At 37.1% G+C, this 21,825-nt stretch overlaps 1 protein-coding gene across 15 annotated transcripts in view; it reads left to right on the top strand.

Moving 5' to 3' along the window:
- The first annotated feature begins 646 nt into the window (after positions 1 to 646).
- The window catches only part of MRTFB (myocardin related transcription factor B), an 89,461-nt gene continuing 68,282 nt past the window's right edge, over positions 647 to 21,825 (top strand). For 6 of the 15 annotated variants that reach the window (XM_068699224.1, XM_068699240.1, XM_068699237.1 and 3 more), the window contains exons 1-2: positions 647 to 756; positions 3,103 to 3,147. The gene's annotated coding sequence lies outside the window, so the exon portion shown is untranslated. Of the gene's footprint in view, positions 757 to 795; positions 955 to 1,000; positions 1,024 to 3,102; positions 3,148 to 8,899; positions 9,043 to 19,138; positions 19,259 to 21,825 lie in introns of those variants that run through there. The other 9 variants (XM_068699228.1, XM_068699235.1, XM_068699236.1 and 6 more) reach the window with 8 other exon arrangements.

Consider the following 21,825-nt stretch of genomic DNA (forward strand, 5'->3'; position numbering starts at 1 on the left):
GGAACTGGATTTTTTTAACCGCAAGTCTTCCTACTTCCCTGTTAGGCACACCACCTTGTGCTGTTTCTGTTAACAACGATAGCTGTTTGGCCAGATGTTATAACCAGCCCCGAGTTCAGCCTGTCATTTGTCTGAGTTTGAGATGGTAACATTTGGGCACAATGGACACTCACTGAAATAATGCCTTTTATCATTTTCTCTGTTTTAGAAGTTTTAGGATCGTCTCCAAATAGCATAATGGCAAAGCATTAGTAAGACCTTAGCCTCTGTGCCATTATACAGTCTTTTCCCCGTTTTCTGAGAAATACGCAATCTGTGATACAAATTGATTTTGTTGAATTTCACCGCAATTGCTTTAGGAATTATTAAATGGATTGATTAGATTTGTTGGATTTATTAAATGCGACACTTTGAGCACTTAGCTGAAGTTGTTTGCAGCACTACTTCTAAGAGCGGCCACACATCTGAACTATTTTACGCAAAGGGTGGCAGAAATAAATTGGAGTGAATCACAGGGTTCAACGAGATCTGCACACAGCTCACTGCTCAGTATCTGCTGTTGTTAGGTTGTTTCTGCAACTGCACCATCCGGGCACTCGCCGCCCCCTCCCTCTCCGCGCGTAAGGCTGCCGCGCAGCCTCGACACGCGCGCGCACACCGCCCTCCCCGCCCGCAGGCCAATGGCCAGGGCGCGCGCCCGAGGGCGGTCTCGGCCGCAGAGCTCGCGAGAAGACATGGCCGTGGCGGCGAGCGGGGGTGAGCGGGGTTGAGGGGGGCCGGCGGAGCCGGCGGAGCTGGGCGCGGGCGCGGGCGCGGGGCGTGCGGGCTGAGGGTATGGCCCGGCGCAGCGCGGCCCGGCGGCGAGCAGGCTGCCGTGAGGGCCTCGCTTCTGCATCAGCCGGCGGGGCCCGGCCTGCACCGCCCGGTGGTGCTCCGAGCTGGGACGGGCGCTTGGTGGGTCGGGAAGGAGGCGGGTGTGTGCTCGTCGTTCTGGAGGGGAAGCTGCCTGCAGCAGCTGTACGGGTACGGGCGGAAAGGAGCGGGGCGAGGCTCCGCAGGAGGGAGGGAGCAGCGTACCTGTGTGTGCCTTGGGTGCCATAAACGTCTGCCTTTATTCTCCCCCTGGGGTTGGTGCTGTGTCCGAGTACAGAGAGGTACTACCGGGGCTTTTGTGGCTGCAGCACAAAAACCTACAGGACTTAAAGTGAACACTTTGTTAAATTAGGAAGTAAATGTTATAAAATCATCTTTTTGTGCATATTTGACAAACAGCACATAACTTCAATGTCAGTGTCTAAAAGATCGAGACTGACTGTCCTGTGAGCCTGCTGTGTTCTAAAGTTCACCTTTATGGGAAGATGATTGCACCCCTTCCTCACACTACCTCTTTCACCCTATGGTGGAAGAATGCCCAGGTTTTGAATTAATTGGTGTTTTAGAGCTCTCAAAGGCACAGCTGGCATTTTATGAAATTATTTTCTTAATGTTTGACACGTTATCTAGTTCTTTCCTGAACCTTTTTTTCCCATGTAATTAGCTGGGACTAATTATGATTTGGTGGTATAACGTGTGTTTAAAACTTGAAGTTATCAGTGCTGTCTGGTAATCATGCAGTTTTCTAAGAAAATAAAAACTCATGGAAGCTGAAAATTCATAGTATGTTACTGGAAGCACAGGGCAACTTTCACAACTTAAATATATTTGGAGAAAAGTAGAAGACTGGACTTGGTGAATTTTTAGGAGCAGTTACACAGTAACATGAAAATGATGTAAAAACACCATTTTTAATTTGTGTGATTCTGCTGAATGATATATTTTTTTTAAAGCTCTAAAGGTGGAGGCTAATACACAGATATTCAGCCAAATTTAATTTTCATATATATAAGCCATTGCTTGTCAGCCTATAAATCAATATAGATAATTCACTATGATATTATGGATTAATGTGTTGTTGGATATGGAATATAGTTGGTAGTATTTGCTTTTTAAAAAATAAAATGACATTTAGATTACTGAATAATTAATTACTGGAAGGAAAATGGGATACCTCTTAGTATTAGACCATTTCTTCCTGTAGTCCATTTTGGTATTTGTCTTTTAACCCCTTCCTCTTGCATGTATGTTTTTTTATGTGTTGTAATCTCTGTCATTGATACGTATCGGAACCATAACGTCAGCTTCAGCCTTTGGGCCTGCAAACCTTTGCAAGAAGTAAAACCCTATCTATAGAACTCATCTCTCAGAGAAAGAACCAATCTGTGAGGTTGAGTTGTCTGGAATATTTTGATACCTATGGGATCAAAGCCAAAATTGGAAGAACTCATTAATGTTGTATGAAACGGCATTTAATAAATGCTAACTCTAAAGATAAGTGTGATTTTTGAACTTTCTTAAATTTAGTAAGCAGTAGGTTTTTGCTGGCATAATCATATGTGTGTGTAAAGAATCACAGAGTCATTCAGCTTGGAAAAGACCTCTAAGATCATCTATGAACGGACATTGTAAAATGTACTAATAAATTAAGGGTTGATCATTGAGGAAATATGTTTGTGTTGTCATAGCAAAAAGACAAACTTTGTGAACAGTTTCCTTTTTCTTCATAAAAGTTCCTTCATATTGGAATCTATATGTAACTAAAATATATTTCTGTTAGTAAATGAAGTTCAAGTGAATAGGTGCAAAGAGCATTTAAACTTTCAAGTGTAGAGACATTCTAGCTGTAAGGGATTATGCAAGTAGGACTTGAAGGAGCTAGAACTTGTCTTTTGTACTGCACTTAAATTAAAAGGGGTGGGTAATGCATCTCTAGCACTGTTATTCTTGCCAGAGGTAACTAGAAAGACAAAATTAGTGTGTTAGTTTGAGCAGTAATGTGAAAGGTGCTAAAGAATGAGTCTAGAGCATATTGAAATTAGTTTACCTTCAGGGTTTTTAACCCAAGAAGATACTTCAATGTCAAGAGTGCAAAAGCTAAGAAAGAGCAACTTGTATTAATGTATTAATTTCCTAGTCAAAATAGCATATGTAATTTTTAAAATAATGAACCTTTGTGGCATTTTTTGTAACTGCTGTTTTTCTTGTCTTTACTTTCCCAATGACCAGAAATGTGCTGAAACAGATGCAATAAAAGGAGGATAAAAATACAAGGTAAGTGCTATATCTTAAACCTATTAAAACTTTGAAGTTATGTGGTATTTATATTTTTTTTATTTATTTAATGAAACTATTGTGTAGCTACTATTTTTTTAATGAGCAGTGTATTGCTTTAAATTATGCTGGCTTTATACTACTGTCAGAAAGGGAAGATTTTCTAAGAGATATGTTCTCATACAAGCAGGAATTTGGGGATACATATTACGCATGATATATAAGCTAAAACCAAATCATTGTGATGCTTCTGCTTAGTTGTTTGGTATGAGTGTTTTTAATCATCTCTTAGAATTTTGCTTTAAAGACTCTTATGCTGATTAAATAATATTTTCTCTTTTTTAAAGGACTGTCAGGCTTGCAAGCCTTTGCAGATTTTGTTAGATTTTTTCTAAATGTTAACTTTGATATTGGTAATGGAAAATTTGACCAATACAGCATTTTGTTTATTTTAACAATTATTTTACAGCAACTCAGGCTAGTACCAGCAGAACACGTTACAGTACAGCACTTCCGCAGTTCCACTAGACCGATGCATTTTAATTAAATACATCCAGTTATAGATGAGGAAACTTTTTTCAAAGGGAGTAACTAAGAATGTTTAATGGTTGCTGCTAGAATTGAACTTCAGTAAGTGTTAGAGTAAGACATGGGGCTTAAGTAGCTTCATAAAATAAGGATGTAAGTTATATCAACTTAAATATTTGCAGTTTTGAAACAGCGTGCTTCTGATGTCCAGCTACTACAGAATTGGTGAAAACTTTGATCCTGTCCCCTCCCTCCCCATCTTTTTGTATGGGAAGAAGAAAGGGCTTTGTTTTGGGGAACTAGGAAGGGATGGTTTTATTTTCAGAATTACTAAGGCAGAGCACCAAGCTTAAAGCCTCCTTGATTATTTCCACTGAGGCCCTTCTAAGATGTTACAGAGTATTGACTCCACCTCTACTGAAAAAGCCAGACACTACACACAAGTTTGATGGCTAAGAACTGCTCCAGAGACTGGAAGAAGAGAAAGAAGTACAAAACCTTCTGGATGTATGCAGAAGGTATGATGTATCTGGAGCACTGATGTGTTCCAGCAAATCTGCTTACAAACTGAAACAGACCAGAATCTACCACCAGAGTATCCTGGCTAGGGAGTGTGATGTAGTAAAGATAAGCACATGTACAGTCTGACTTTAAAAAACAAAGACAATTTCCGTTTTTAATAAGAATTGTTAAGCATGGCTCTGAGAGTGTGGTGATCAGCCTTCATGCGGACTTACCATATGTGCAAACATAGTGCCTAATGGGGTAAGTTTGATTTTCCTGGTTTTTAAACATTATCAGATACTTCATCAACTCATATTTATTCCGTTGTCTTAAGATGCAGTGAACACTACTAATAATGCACTTAGAAATGCTCAACTTGTCATTTCTCTGTGCCATACCTAATCACTTGTGAAAGACTATTGAAAAACTGTTCCTTTGAAGAGCACCAAATATGTGACTTGGGTAGCTTCTAGATGGTTTGAGTTGGGTGGCACTATCTGCTGGCTTTGGCTATACATTGCCTTCTCTTGTAGTTTTTATACAGGTCTTATACAAGTAGCTTTAATCACGTTTCTGAGAAAATTATCTCAACTAATTTCTTAATATTCACAAGGTTGAAGTTAGTAGAGAAAACCCCCTGCAGCCTCATTAGGGAAAGGCAGACAGAGTTCAGCAGTTATTTACTGTGGTTGGCAGCAGCTGACTGGACAGTCAAAATACATTTACTCTGGACTACCCATATAGCACAAGTGAGGCACAGCTGGGGGCTGGAGTTACAGATAAATATTTAGAAGACAGAGAACATAAGCTTATAGGAAACTAAACTTTATAATTTCCACTGTAGTTGGAACAGATTTGTCAGTGTTTGACCTTACAAACATTAATACATCCATCTCAGAGTTCAAAAAAAAGTCCTGACAATTATTTGGTATTGTATGAAGAGTGATGATATTTTTTCCAGTAAGACTTTTATATACTGTGTGAGTATATGTCAGTGACAAGAGAATCGATCAAGTAATTGTTAGGGATGGATGAGATTGGAGTCTAAACTGTTGGAGGAAACAGGAGAAAAAAATCATTCAATTGCATGTACTTGGAATAAAATTGTGGAAGATTGAACTGTTAACAAATCACTGTTTTTCAAAGACTAATTGTATTTGGTGATAAGAACTCAGCATTAAAATCAGTAAGAAATGAGGAAACAGACTAATTAAAAATAGTACTTCAGTTGCTGTTGTCATTATCATGTCAAATCACTTTTAAACTCTTAACTATTGTATTAAAAAAGGCAAATGTGGCATGAGAAATTAATAAATGATGTTCTTAGTAAACAGGAAGCTGTAAAAATGAAAATGTAGTCATGGTCCACTTCAGTATTCTATAATTACACTGCTGGATTTGTTAACTTACCGTCTCTTTCTAATCACAATATAGTAATTTGCAGTTTATCTGCATACTAAAGGTAAATATGAGAAGTCCTCTCGATTTTGTAGTTGTGCCAAATCTTGTTCTGTGTTGATTATTAATCATTCATTATAGATGTATTATTCATCTGTTATGATAACCAAAAATACAGACTTAGGTGGTACGTAGGAACAGCCAGTACTCCATTCTGCTGACAATGGTGGTAATTGTGTGCATATGTAGTTGAAGGGGTGAACTTAATGCTGAGCTGCTTTAACCCCCTGAGGCAAGACTCATGTAAGTTTCCAATATTTGTTGCCTATCCAGTATGAGGGAAGGGGGATGAGGATGACAATGACTTTCTCTGTCAAAGTAAATACCATACTTTGTAGGTTTATTTTGCCGCTGAAAAAGAGTGGTCCAACCATTGCTGTATCTGTGATCTTTTGGTCTCTTTTCTACGCAGTGAGAGCCACATAGTGGGTCAGATGAAGGAGCTGATCTGATGGAAAATTAAATCCTGTTTCTAAAAAAAAAAAATAATAAATATATATTGCAATTCTAGCCCTCAAAATTGGTAGTGGTATGTGAGTGCCACTACCAGAAGTAAAACGGAGGGCAGAGCCAGAAACAGTATTGGTGGGGAGAAAAAACATCTCAATATAAGTTGGTTCAAATACTTGTAAATCAGCACCCTGCAACTGTAGTGTTAGGCAAAAAAATTAGCAACTGGAAACACTTAAAGATGGAGGAACTTGTTTTAATCTGAAGATTAGGTGTGGTTTTGGGATACATTCAGGCTACTTGTAGAAGAGGAGGTTGGTTGGCTTACATTTGGTGAACTACTTCACTTCATGTTCTGGTTTAGTGTATCTGCAGCCTTTGATTCTTACAGTGAATATACCTGCTACTTTTTTTAGCAACATGTGTGAAAAGATCAACAGCTAAAATTAAGCCTATTTGCACATCACAACCATGAATGTTTCATGTTTGCTTCTTTAAATGATACTATTCTCTGCTGCATTAAGCACAGTGAACCCATCTTCCTGGCATCAATTTGTAAGCAGTATTCATCATCTGAAGTTCGAGAACCTATATTCCATAATAATTCACTTTGGAACAAAGCTTTTTCAAACTTTTCTTCAGTAGTAAAGATTGACAGCTGCTGTAAAACTACTCTTTATTGTTTTTGAGGCTCTGTCTAAGCTACTACCACAAAAATCTTCCACATCCTGAATCTCCAAAGCAAATTCACATTACAGAATTTATTAAACAGTGTTCAGATTACTTTTTATTAAATCCAGATGTTAATATAACAGTTATGCACTTGTGCAATAAGCTGAATCTCTGTGATCGTTGACTCAGTCTTTTAAGATTTCATATTTGGGTACTTGGCTAAAGTCATTATTTAAATGTTTGAAAACTGGCTTAAACCTGGGCATGATGCCAAAAGCAACAAAATGGGGGAGAAGTCATAGTTCAGCTCCTTTTTGATCTTCACACTGAATGTAACACAAACGAACCAAACATTTAAAAAATAATAAAGACAACACCCCTGTTTTTCTTCCTTTATTAAACTGAATTTATAAGGTAATCAGCCCTAGATTATAGCCCTGAAAAGTGTGGGCAATGGCATTCTTGTTTCCAGATTTTGTTTCTAATGTTAGAAGTCTGCTGAAGGGCTAGGAAACATTTGCTGAAAATTTGATTTTAAAATTCTGGAGACATTTAAAATTAGTTTGTCAGGCATTCCTTATTTTAAGTGAAGGAGAGGTAGCTCATAAAAATTGAGAAGCAAAGAAACTTGTGAAAATAGAGTTCAAGTTAGTGTATTCCGCTAAAGTCCAGCACCCATAAATGTCCGTTGTTTCTCAGTATTTCCTATGGAAAAAAAAAAAGCCAGCTGCTGACATGCCGTTTAATTACATTGCTGGCAGAATCCTTTTATTTTATTTTATTTTATTTGTTCTTTTATTTACTTTAAAAAAAAAAATGGGAATGTATTCTTTGGTAAAGTAATCCTGCAAAGCTAAGCGTTCATTTATGATGCTACATGCATTATACAAAGTTGAATGCACACTTAAAGCTTTTCAGGATTTAGGACCAGATGCTAGTGAAGCTTTAGGAAAATAATAGCTGTGCCTTAGCATAAGCAAAGAAATCGCTGCATAAATACAATTGTGGTGGATGCATTTGTTCTTGCATCACAGTATTATAGATGCAGTCAATTTTAAGTACAGATGATCTATTTTACACTGAATATTCATCAATCCAAGCAGTGAATTATGGTCTGAGTAAGTGTACTTAAATATTATCTATAAGGAAGTGGTTTTTTTTTGTTGTTGTTGTTTTAAAATGCTATCTGCATAACTGGTACACGTTACAAGTACTTTTGTATGTAGCGAATTAGGTTTGATTTTTATATGTAAGTAACTTTGTACATGTGAAAGCAAAGGGGTGTGCTTTTATTTTATTTATTTGGTGCTTATGCAGTGGAAAAGGGACTTGGAATGTGTGTATTTTGAAAATGGAGCTTGCTAAATATGCTAAAATGACAAATGAATGGGATCTTTACATTGATTACAGTTGAAATGAACAATTTGTTTATTATTTAAGGAGTTTTTGAATGGACTAATAAATCTGTTTGGCTATTTTGGAGCATTTGGTTATTATCATTTCATGTTACTTGGTAGGAGATGCTTTTATAGCGTATTTTTAGGGCTGCTTCTTTAAAAAAAAAATATCATCACAAAAACACATCAGATACAACTCAAAACAGGTAACCAAAAGGAATTCCCTAATGATTCTCTGCTTTTTTTTCATTATGTAAGCTGTACTCTTTGTATAGCTATCCTTTACATAAATATATTCAGTGTAAGATTTTTGTTAAAGATTTATATGCTATGTGAATTAGAAAATATAATTTTAGAAATCTTTTTGAAGCGGCTCTTGACACCATTGAGTAGTGATGTCTGATTTTGTATTATTTAAAATCTGTACCATAATTTTCTTGGATAGCAATATGCTTGTTCACACACTGTCACTCTTAGTTATCCTTGCACTCACTTCAGCTCTTATTTTATAGCTTTGTGTTCAACAACAGAAGGAAATGTGTTTGCACCCATTAAGACAGTTCTGAGGACAGACAAATTCAGATGCTCGTTGACTTAATACTCTTGTGCAACAGCACCACTGAATGCAAAATTGACAATAAAGTGATGTCTTTGCATGTTAGTTCTCTGTTTTAAAGTTTATCTTCACTTTAAGTGTTTTTGATTGTTCAGTAAAATTGTGGGTTTTAATGCTTGTATTCTAGGACAGTAGTTGAATTTGTACTGATGAATGTGTTCATGAGAATCCTGCAGTAAGATATAAATACCAACTGCAAGTGTTGAAAGTGACAGCAATACTTGCTATTGTGGAATACTGAGGAATAGGACCAAAAGCAAAATTGATCAGGTAATGGGTCATTTGTTTGAGACTTCCTGTTATTTCTTTGAACAATTCAAATGTTTCTGGAGTTAGGATATAGTTTAGGTAAATAATGAATATAATCACAACATCAGACAATTAAGTAAATTTATAGGAATAACAGAAAACCTCATTGTCTGGTTAACATATGACATGCTACAATTTCATTTGGGGTTTCTGTACAGCAGAAAAAATTAAATATCCTGTTTGAGGGTACAAGTCACCTGGTTTCTAGTAAATATTTGATTAAAGAGAAGTTGCTGCTTACATAGTCTTTCTTATTTCTGAATTTGTATGGGTTATTTATATTAATGCTCCTTTGCGTCAATGTCAGTATAGCAGTACTCATTCTTTCACTTGGTGTGAGATGAAGGTTTTAGCAAATGTTAAATGTAGTTTGTGCAAAAATGCAGTTAGTAAATGCAGTTTGTGCAAAATGTAAACCAGCCTTGTGGCTACAGGAATTATAAATCTTCCAAGGTAAAACAAGCTTCAAATAATTCACTCTATGTCTGTAGACAGTTTAAACCAAGTTTCTCTGCTTCTATGAGTAACAGAGTGTAATGGGTGATTTCTCCTGGAATCAGATCAGCATGGTGAGGCAAACTGTTCTGGCTGCGGTAGATCTGAGTTGAGTGGTTAATGACTCCCTCCTTCCTCTGCCAGATGTTCCACCCTTCCTCTGTTCTGCCAGTTTAACCATTTGACTGCTCTCTTACGAGGTCCTGTAAAATGAGCCTAATCTTATACAAGCATGGCATAAAACTGGGAAATACAGAAAGATCGACTCTGGAAAGGGTTGAAACGCAGGTGGTAGCAACCTACTTCAGTGCATCTTTTTGTGCCCTGAGGAAGCTTTGATAAAACAAGGACAATAAGGAGAGAAACTATAAATCTGAAATGGAGGATGGAAAAGACACTGTACAATACATACCATTCTTTCCTTTTTTTCAGACTAAAACAGATCAACTAACTGAAAGGAGACTTCTGAGCATAGGCACAGTTCTAAATCTACAGTTTCTTAAATATTTGGGGGCAGTAGTGGGGCCAGAAGATAATACAAAAGATGGAGTTCTGTAGCTGTACATGGATGTAGACAAGAGAGTTGGTTTCCAGGTAATCTCTCTCTCTGAGGCACGTGCTCATGAGAAGAAAAAATATGGCCAGGAAACACACAGAGCACTTTTGATAGGTAAAATGGAATCTGAAATAGGTGTGATATGAGAATTGATTTAGTGATACGTGGAGGATAGAAGAAATAGCAAATACGGGAAGAGGAATTGAGAAGGAAAGCAGTTACTGAATTGATCAAGGGAAGCCAAGAACTGTGATCTGTTGCCAGAAAAAAGTAATGAAATAAAGCCGCAAGAAAAAAAAACCTGGGGCTTAGAGATTATACTGTTTTGAGATTATATTTTAACAGACAATGCTTGATGAGTGTCTTGTTTTGATCAGATCATCGGTAGTTTCCGAATAGGGCCTTGAACAAAACTTTGTAGTATTTTTGTAAAAGCGGTTTTAATGGGGTTCAAAACCATGTGTCTTTCAGGAAAGAGTGGCACTGGATACATTTTTCAGCCTTTTTGACTGATATATTCATGATTAAATACTTTGTTTCAGAGTTAGTAAATTGCACTAGCCAAAGTGTTCTAGAACATACTCTGATAAATTACATTTGATGACTGTTAGATGATGGAAATGTCTAGAACAAATATTAAAGCAAGTGCATTTTTTGTTGTGCTGTTGGAAGACCAACAATGTCTATTGCATGAATAAAATTTAAATTACTGTGTGGGAGAGAAATTATGGCTTGAAGTATTTTTCAGACTTAAGAGTTTGTAAATTGTCTGTTACCCTAGTTTTGATGTGTTCTCGAAATGTTCAGTAAGAGCTTTTTCTGCATCATGCAGAAGGATACAAGGAAAATATATTAAAAACATTTTTCTGGTCTGTGTTCTAAGAGTTTTTCTGCTGACACAGCAGTTTAGACAGGGTCATAATAACCAGAAGTAGGATGGCACGTCATCTGACAAGCGGGTAATTTGGTCACAGCATAACTGTGGATGAACTTGGTGCTTCTAACAAAAATGACCTGTGTTTAGTCATCAGACCTACTTAGTCAATAACTATAGTTTAAATTATTTAAACATTTGAAGTACGTGTTCATTAGGGAATGACCTTTAGTAAGCTGTTGAAGTTTGGTAATAATAAGGCAGTGTTGCACTTTGTTGTATAACAGAATTAATTAACAGTGTTTTCCCTTTTTATTTTAGAAATACTCTGTTCTTTACTGGGGAACAGTTTACAGATAGTCTGTCTTTCACACTCATATGAGTGTTAACTTGCTTTTTTGTGTTATCACTTTAACTAGTAAGTTTATAAATATTATTTTCCTTTAAGAAGATCTTTGGAAGTAATCAGTCTTAATTGATTGAGTGAAATAGTTCATTGCAGTCAGGCTTTCTCAGTTTTCAAACTACACCTGTAAAATTCTTATCTTCAAATGAAGAGGTGTTCTTTCTGTGTTTATTGACTTGCTGTTGAGTGGCTTTGAAGTATTTCTAAAGTTCAGTATGTCCCTCTCTGTATCAGCTTATTCTTGGATACGGCCGTTTCTGCATAAATGGAGGACCTTTTCTGTTTAATTTAAAATGAAGGGGAATGAGAATGATAATTGTTTTACAAGGGGAAGGTTGAAGGCTTTACAAGGGGAATTGTTTTACACAGGGAAGGCTTTTCTCATTTGAAGCTCTAATCAGAGAAAATCCCCAGAAATAGAGAATTCAGAGGCATAACAGCTGCTAAGTGTAACAATTTGTGCAGAAGACTATAGTAAACAGTTTTATTGTTACCATCTTTTATTTATTTATTTTAATCAAGCAGCTTTGTAAAGAATGAAATATTGGAACATACACTAGTTTAACAGATGAGACTTCTTTTAAAGTGGCCTTAGGCAACATAAACTCTCCTGACCCAAAGTTTCTGCCCTATTGGTCTTTAGCTAATTTCAGTATGGAAAATGGAATTCCAGTTCATTTTAGTCTTTGAGATCATGAGAAATTGCTTCTTAAAGCAGTGAGGGCACGGACTGTGGATTATAGCATTAAACTGTTTAGAATATCAGAGTTTTCAGGCACCATACTAATAACATACTTTTTTCTGGTTATTTTAGAGTATGGGTGTTGATCTCGGGATTAAGTTTGATCTACTCATAATCATTGTTCAGAACTCATAAAGAAACAATGTGATATGATTTCCCGTCCTGTGGTCTCGCCTTGGTAACAGGGAGTATTGTGGGTCTTCTTAGATGCATTATAGATTTGAGAAGTAAAAAGGCTGGATTTGTAAAAAGTATTGTTTTATTTTTAAAGCCAAAATATTCTGTTTCTGATATATTTTCATGCTTAATTTCCAGTGTTTAGGAAGTTGGGGTTTTATTTTTTTGTTTGTTTTTACCTGAAAGCCTCTGATAGATTTAGCATTCTCTTGGTATACTTCATGACTGTATCTATGAAAAAAAAGGACTTCAGGTTTTGTGAGGATGCTGTGAGGTGTAAATCTACTACAACTGATATAATTGCATCCACATTCTGACTTTTGTCTCTGCTGCATAAAAAATGAGGTCACTTCATACAATGTGGGATGTGAGCAGTAGAACCACTGTTAAACTGTTCACTGTTTTGGTTCACTGTTACCAAAGTTAATGACACTTTGTACTGTTTGCTTCTAGGTAAGGTGTAATAATTGTTCTTTGGCTCTGCTGTATTAGTAGATAAAACTTGGAGAAAACAGGAGTTGAAGACTGAGGAGGAAAAAAGTTGTCCTAAAGCCATGGTCTACATAACAGCTGATAAATAAACAATGAAACCACTGTGCTGTTTATCTTTTTAAGTGTGTTCTAAAGTTTGTCGTAGACTTGGTAACCCCTGATTAATACTCTTTATCCAAACAGTCATATTTGTGCATTTCTAGTAAAAGTTTTGGCTAACTGGAGTAGGAAATGCGAGAAGTATATTGTGTATTGATCTCATTCTGACTCTAGAAAAGTGATAAATACAACAGAGAATAATTCACGTATTTAGTAGGAGAGTAGACAATAGAATGAAGTGGGACTGGGACTGCCAAAACTGTGTCACTGCCTCAGATTAGCTGAGAAAAATGGGCATTTATATCCACACAGCATTTGTGTGATGAATACATGTAATATAATGCATGTAATTTTCAGTTATCCCAGGGTAACAAACCCTGGGATCTTAAATCTTCCAGTTTCGGATCATTGAATGATTTGGTCTGATCAGGACAGCCGCACTATAAACATTCTCTCTAAAAACTTACAGTTTAATTTATATTTGCTTGTACTTTTGTTGCTACTTAAAATATCACACTGTCCAATCTAAACTAAGTTGTTAAAAAGAAGAACTGATCCCTTGAACTTCTAAGTCAGATGTTAATCTTCTGGTACTAGGCCTCTATTTTATTTCTACTTAAAAGAAACAAAATGGAGGAGATTAAATACTTCTAATAACTTTCAAAGTAAACCCAATTGTTTGGGACAATTAAAGACATAGAATGCTCTGCCATGCTTTTTACAGGGAGGTTATATGATCATATTACAGAATTTCTAGGTTGAAAGAGACCTCAAGATCATCGAGTCCAACCTCTGACCTAACACTAACAAGTCCTCCACTAAACCATATCCCTAAGCTCTACATCTAAACGTCTTTTAAAGACCTCCAGGGATGGTGACTCAACCACTTCCCTGGGCAGCCCGTTCCAATGCCTAACAACCCTTTCGATAAAGTTCTTCCTAATATCCAACCTAAACCTCCCCTGGCGCAACTTTAGCCCATTCCCCCTCGTCATGTCACCAGGCACGTGGGAGAACAGACCAACCCCCACCTCGCTACAGCCTCCTTTAAGGTACTTACAGAGAGCGATAAGGTTGCCTCTGAGCCTCCTCTTCTCCAGGCTGAACAAGCCCAGCTCCCTCAGCTGCTCCTCATAAGACTTGTTCTCCAGACCCCTCACCAGCTTCGTCACCCTTCTTTGGACTCACTCGAGCACCTCGATGTCCTTCTTGTAGCGAGGGGCCCAAAACTGAACACAGTACTCAAGGTGTAGCCTCGCCAGCGCCGAGTACAGGGGGACAATCACTTCCCTAGCCCTGCTGGCCACACTGCTTCTTATACAAGCCAGGATGGTGTTGGCCTTCTTGGCCACCTGAGCACACTGCTGGCTCATATTCAGCCGAATATCAGACAATACTCTCAGGTCCTTCTCTGCCAGGCAGTTTTCCAACCACTCATCTCCCAGCCTGTAGCTCTGCTTGGGGTTGTTGTGCCCCAGGTGCAGGACCTGGCACTTGGCCTTGTTGAACTTCATGCAGTTGGCCTCTGCCCATCGGTCCAGCCTATCCAGATCCTCCTGCAGAGCCTTCCTGCCCTCGAGCAGATCGACACATGCACCTAACTTGGTGTCATGTGCAAACTTACTGAGGCTGCACTCGATGCCCTCATCCAGATCATCGATGAAGATATTAAAGAGGACTGGCCCCAGTACTGAGCCCTGGGGGACGCCACTAGTGACCGGCCTCCAACTGGATTTGACTCCATTCACCACAACTCTTTGGGCCCAGCTATCCAGCCAGTTTTTTACCCAGTGAAGCGTATGCCAGTCCAAGACACGAGCAGCCAGTTTCTTGAGAAGACTGTTGTGTGAAACGGTGTCAAAAGCCTTACTGAAGTCAAGGTAGGCCACATCTGCAGCCTTTCCCTCATCCACCAAGTGGGTCACTTTGTCGTAGAAGGAGATCAGGTTCGTGAAGCAGGACCTGCCTTTCATAAACCCATGCTGACTGGGCTTGATCACCTGCTTGCCCTGTAAGTGCCGCGTGATGACACTCAAGATCATCTGCTCCATGAGCTTTCCTGGCACTGAGATCAAACTGACAGGCCTATAGCTCCCTGGGTCTGCCCTCCAGCCCTTCTTGTAGATGGGCGTCATGTTTGGGAGGCCAGAAAAGACAATCCTTATTTTAGAAGAACTCTAAGCACTTAGCATAAATCATATGAAGAAAGCATGGTAAATAGCTGCTGCTTAGGTTTAATGGAATGTTGATTTTTTTTTTCACACATTAATCTGTCACCTTCTATGTTTTTCTTTTGTCCACTAGTGGGTTGAACTGGACAAGTTTTAGAAATTAAAAATAACAAATTGACTAGTTTCCATGGAGCTAATTCAAGTTACTGTATGCACTGTTAATATCTGAAAGTAGTTGTGTTGGTACAAGTTAACAGGCAACAGGTTTGTGCAAGAGATTTTCTGTGCTGTCTTGAGGTTATGAATAGGGACTGCTTAACAGCATCATCTGCCTATGTGCATTGAGTTGCAGTTCAGACATACTTACTGTGATATTTGCAAAATCTCTTATATTGAAGTTGCTAACAAGCCCTAATTATGCAACATGATTTTGAATTCATGTCAAATTAGTATTTAGTTAATTATTGAATGTAATAATAATTGAAGTTCCATCCTGTAGAAGTTTATTGTATTTTTAAAGGTTAAATGTTAGTCTTTTGGTATTGAAATACAGTATTTTGCTAATCTCTGTAACACTGTGTAGAAATAAAAAGAAGCAAAGTATATCTTTTTCAAGAAATTTCATTTTACAGAAATCATTTTCTGATGTTCAGTCATGCCCATGAAGGAAGGTAGAAAGTAGCATGTTTAACGGGAAACAGTCCTGCAGTTCCTTCCTCTTTGACTTGAATCATAATGCTTTCCTTGCTTTGTTCAATTCAAGGGCTTGGTTCAGAGGCACTAAAGTAAACAGAATAGCACCTGCAGCTTAGTCATAAATGGGAACATCTTGAAATAGCTAAGCAAACAAATGAAATCATGGAGTTGTTTAACCTTTTCTGAAATGCCTTGGAAGTTCTATTAACGCTTGTTTTTAAAATTAATCAACCTTTTGGCTATCAAAAAACATGTTGAAGAGTTTGATCCAATTTATTGATAAATGTTACTTTCTGAACTGTCAGAACTCTTCTTTTAAAAAGCGGTCTCTCTCTTAAATAAATGCACACTTCTAGGACAGGACATGACAGTAAAATATCTAGCAATCATATGATGTGTTCATATAAATATTTGACCCTTACTCTGGACTTGAATTATCAAGTGCTTTTATAATACCGAAATGGACATTCGTGTTTTGATTTTTATAGGTTGTCAACTTCAATTACATTCTGCTAGTTACACTATTTATGTTTCCTAGTCATAGAAAATAATGGGGCACATTATCTTATTAAGTCCTTCCAGAGTGTTCTGCCATAGTCCAGAGGAACTGAACTTGATTTTTGGCAGGTAAATTGGAGTTGATCTTGCAGTTATATTTTCTTGCTCTGTTTAGATATTATAAAACTGATTTTGTGTAGACGTCTGAGTATAAATTTACTTGCTATTTGCGTTAACACAGACATCTTAAATTTTGGTACAGTACTAAAGCAAATGCAAAGAAAATGGTGATCAACATTGACATCTTAGACTGACAAATAGGAATGTCACATCTGGATTTCTCTGACCATTTACAAAGGGCATATTTCCATCCCCTGTACTATGTATGTGTGTGCATCTGTGTATCATATCTAAACAAGATACTATTTCATGTTTTACCTGTCTATTTTAAGGTATTTTTATGAAGCTGTTTATTTTTGTAGAGCTAGTGAAGGTATGCTATAACAGCCTCACATGTATTAAAAAAGTTGATTCAGCTGAATGACTTAGCCAACAATGCCCATATTGAGACAATACTAAGAATATCCACAAAAATGATAAGATTAAATTATGTCTGTTCATAAGATGATCAAAAGTAATAAACTAATAAAATGCTGAAGACTGTGTCTGGATGTCCTTTCCTAATGACAAGCCTTTAAAGTGTTGTTGCTGTAATTCTTGCTAGTCCTGAATGCTTAGGTAGCAGCTGTTAGGAGGGATGGACTTACTAGTTGTAAATTAAATAACAAATCTTCATATCCTGATCTGGAGTGTTCGACATGAGTTAAATCTTCATGAACTTACTGGATTTCTACTACAAATAGTACTGTACTAGAAGTTAAGGATAATGTAGCTTCTTGTTAAAAAGGACTGCGTCAGCAGAAGTTACATTAAAAGATGTTCTGGTTTATCAGAAGGAGTTAATAGATGCTAGCATTGATGCTTAATTTTAAATAGCTTGCACAACTGCCTAGGTGACTGTATCTCCCTTTCACGTGATAGACTAGCAAAGCAGTTCATACCCTTCTTTGAAGAAAGTTGTTAACCATACATTATCTTTGAGGCAGCTAATCCTAGACTTAACTTTTTTGTTTCATCTCTCAGACCATCTATTCATGGATTTTGGTGCACACTGCATTATTTTTATAACTGTTTCTTAAAGGAAGGTGGTAGATCTGAAAAGTTCTGTTGTCAGTAAGCAATTCAAGCATTAATTCCATTTTGAGGGATTGATTTGGTTTCAGCGACTTGTATGTTATGCATATTGAACCCTGTATTGTTTTACTTAAAATATCTGTTAGAAGTTTACTATCTTGGGAAAATTTTATTATTAATTACCATTTTAAAGTCTACTAATAGTAAACACAGAATTTTTTTGTAATATACCTACCTACTTAAAAAATTTCCAAAGAGACGTTGAAGTATTTAAATACTAAGCTTCATAGCATTGCCATGAACTACATCCTTTCCACTGAAGGTTTATGGGAGACCTAGAAGGTTCTACCAAATTATATTCAAATAAATGAGTTTTGAATAATGTGAAAAATCATCTGTATTGCTCTGTGTGACAACTGCGTAAGTTACCAGCTTTGGGGTTTAGCAGAGCTGTGGGAGGCTGCCATCACAGCCTCAAGCTCTCTGCCTGATAATTAATTTACACTAAGAGTAGGCCACATCTCCCATTACGTACCAGGTGCCTTTGTTTGGTCTGGAGATGGTTCAGGGAGGAATGCATCCCCCAGTGTTCTATTGACTCATTCCCTGCCTCTGTCCAGATACAAGTAATTTTAATTTCTTTACAAAGTTAGCTACTGTAGCACACTGCTTTTCAGACTTCAGTTGGTCATAATACTTAAGATTTCAAGATTTCCATGAAGAGAAACTCAATTTAGCATTGTTATTGTAATATGCAAGAGTGGTGAAGTTTCTGGACACCTTGTAGTGTCTATTCAGTTGTTTTAATACAGGTAGAGTAGGCAGTTATAAAAAAATAATCTCAATAGATTCCCATCCACTATGGAATTATGTGAAATGAGGGACATAAATCTTAACAGATAACAGAGTCAGCATTGTTCTTGCAACAGAGGCAAACTCAATTTGAAACAATGTTTTCTCTAATCAGTAGAAGTATGAATGTCAAAAATTAATTAATCAGTTAATTTACTGATAATGGTTATTAATAACAAGTACTTTCCATGTCTATGTTCATTTTGTACTCAGTATACTCACGTATATTCAGCTTTGCTGCTTCTAAAAGCTATTTCAGTAAGTGGATTTGAAACCTACAGGGAGAAGGGGGGACAACTTTTCTGTAACAGTTTATTGTTAGAATTACAGTGCTACATGCAAAAGGGTTGGTTGTTTTTTGTCAGTTTTTTTTTTTTTTGGTTGGTTTACATCTTCGCTATTTTTAAAACACCAATATATTAGAATTTCTATAAAAGACACAGGCTAGTGATTTTGCAGAATAGGTCTAAACATCTTTTAGATGCTTTATAAGTATTTCCAAAGTTGTTTTTTTTTTTTATTATCTATCATTTGATTTTGTAAGTCTTTAGAATTTGGGGAAAAAATCTGTATACACATGCTAGAAAAAAATATTCAGAATAACTATAAAGGGAGGCCTAATAGCTTTTCATGTAGGAATTTAGTATCTCAGAAACATGTAAGCACAGCTGAAATAAAATTGTACATAGAGGTGCTAATGTCTTCTAAATAGAACACATCATAGAACATTTTAGAGGTCACAGTGAAATCATTATGTAGAAGCGTGAAGAACAGCACCACCTAAATGCATTGTTTGTTTTGGTAGCAGACACCTGGGTTTTGTATTTCTTCAGAATCACAGAACGGTAGTGGTTGGAAGGGACTGCAAGAGATCATCAGGTCCGACTCCCTTGCCAAAGCAGGTTCCTGAGAACAAATTGCACAGGTAAACTGACTTGAGACAGACTTCAGCAGCCCAGTCCTACTTCTTTCTTAATTTTGTTTTCTTACATGGTGCCTTGCTGATAAGGTAGCATGCCAAGACGAGTTATTTTTTAAAAAAATATTGCATCTTTTCCTCTCCTTGAAGTGGGTAGTTCATCCCCACCTCTTCTTTCTGGGAAATCACTCTTAGCTTACTGAACCCTAAGGCAGATGTTAGCTACAAATACTCCTTTGTATTTTGAATATTTATGTCCAAGTGCTGTCTGTATTGATTCTATGGAAGAAAGGAGGTACTGAGAGCCTTCCAAGAGTCTGACCGCTGGGACTCTGCTAATTTGAAGATTAGAGAGGAAATTTATTGTAGGCATATCTATGCACTTGATAGGGCCAGCTGCGTTGTGAAAGCATAGTTCTTGCCCTTATGAGAGTGGAAAGAGGAATTGCCAAATTAGTCTCATACTGTGACTGAGCACATTATCACAGATACAAAATGATAATGCTTGCTGGGCAAATCGAAATGATATTTGAAACTGTAGCTGTCCTCTAAATGCTTATTATCACACTAGAGTTAGAGACCATTGTACCCAGTATGCAGATTTTTGGTTCTTCCAAGGCACAGATGAGATCAAAGTGCTTAATGGAAATGACTTGTGTTGGCAGTTGTTACACTAACCTGCTGGATATGGTGCTTGAGTTTTTAAGAATCATTTTTAGTGTTTCCTGAAACACCGAAAAACAAACAAACAACCACACTCATTTGCAATTCCAGTATTTTTCCCACTGAAGATTCTGGTGTATTTCAAACTGATAACTGCATCATTTAAAATTTAAATTTTCTTGAGTTTTATAAATGGAGAAACTGGAAGTGACCTAAGTTCCTTATAGGTGTAAATGAGTGAAACTGTTAAAAACCAGCCATTTGACTTGGCCAGTTAAAATGCGCTGTGATTCTTAAGCTGTTTTTTACAGCCAATTTTGTATAACACAAGCTGACTTAACTACCTAATACCATCCAGATTTCACAGGTTATGCTGAATAAAATACCAACTCTGGTGTCCCAAGTGGCAGAGAAGTATGCGTTTTCCCCCTTCTGAAGGTTTTTCTAAGGAAATATACTTTGTCTTTTGAAGATAAAATGTTTAAAAATAAAAGAAGCATTTGTCTTCTGCAGTTAAGAAAGATAGCAACCGCCTACAATCTGCAGGAACACTTACATAAGATGGGTACACTGTACAGCAGCTCCTTGCCAGCACTGGCACATTGCTTATGTGTGGCTGACAGATAAATGGGAACTGAAGCCTTGTGTGCAGGGTTGGTACATATTCTATTTTGATGATCTATTCTGAAGGTTAAGTAGGAAATAATTTTGTTCTAGTTTTCATTTTACTACTCTTACCCATTTTGCCTAATTCTGTGTAAAAATCCCCCAACCCTGAAAGCCTTTGGGACAGTTGGTAGAGCAGAGTAGTTTTATTTTAGTTGCTACAAACAAAAGAGTATTACGTTTTTCAAAATTTTGTAAATAGAAATGTTTTTCATACCAAACAGAATGATGGTTCATGCAACTTAATCAACTTTCAGATGCCTTAATTTGAAGGGAGTGGAAACCCTGGAGGTAACAACTGACTGCTGTCTGTCAGATTAGCATTGTAGGTGCTTTCTCAGGTTGTGCAGAGTAGAATATTGAGACTTCCATTAACAGTCTGGATATTTCAAAGAAAGAAAGAATTTTTTTGATGTACTTTTTTTTTTACTGTTGCATTTGAGCTTTAAGTCATTAATAGACTTTTATGTCTAGGCCTGCCTAAAGTCAATGGTTACATAGATAATGTTACCATCTGTAAATGCAGACGACAAATATGAAATGCTTCAAGACTGAGGAGGGTTAAAATAAATGAGAAAGGGGAGGCAAGTGTATTTTCTTTAACTGTAACGGTATTACAATTGTAATTGTGTTATGGTATGATACATTAAACTGTAAATCAGGTAAGAGTTTCTCACATCTGCACATGATGTCTGGATAAAGTATTCATTGGTCAGGGCTTAATTTTAATCAAGGTAAACTGTTTTCTCCTCCTGTTTTTGCATTTCAGTTGCTGATCACCAAGCAGTGGTATTAGAAATGTTAGAAGCATTAGAATGTAGTTTGGGTTTTGCTCTAGTGTTAGAACACTACTTGGGAATATGTCTGGACTTCTAACAGCCAAAAAGTGAATGATCTTATAGCACCCTTACAGCAAAAGTTGAAGGAGGACCTTCTGCCTGTAACAGTGTGTTGTGACCTCACCCAGCACTGTCGGTCACTGCAGAGAGCAGCGTGAGGAAACAATATCTTCCTGCATGTGCTGTGGTACTTCGGGGGTGTTTGCTGTTGCACGCTACAGCCTCTTTTGGTTTTGTTTCATAGCATCCTGTTGCTGTGAAATTTTGTACTGTTAAACGATGGTACACCAATAAATAGTTGATGTTTAGGCTTAGTGTTTATTTAATTATTTTTTTAAATTTACTTTTAGTGGTTAGAATGGTGCATATTCTTTGCTAAGGTTTTTCCAAAGTTTTTAGGGCAAG

This window comes from Anas acuta, chromosome 15 (genome assembly GCF_963932015.1).
Source record: "Anas acuta chromosome 15, bAnaAcu1.1, whole genome shotgun sequence".
Lineage (NCBI taxonomy): Eukaryota > Metazoa > Chordata > Aves > Anseriformes > Anatidae > Anas > Anas acuta.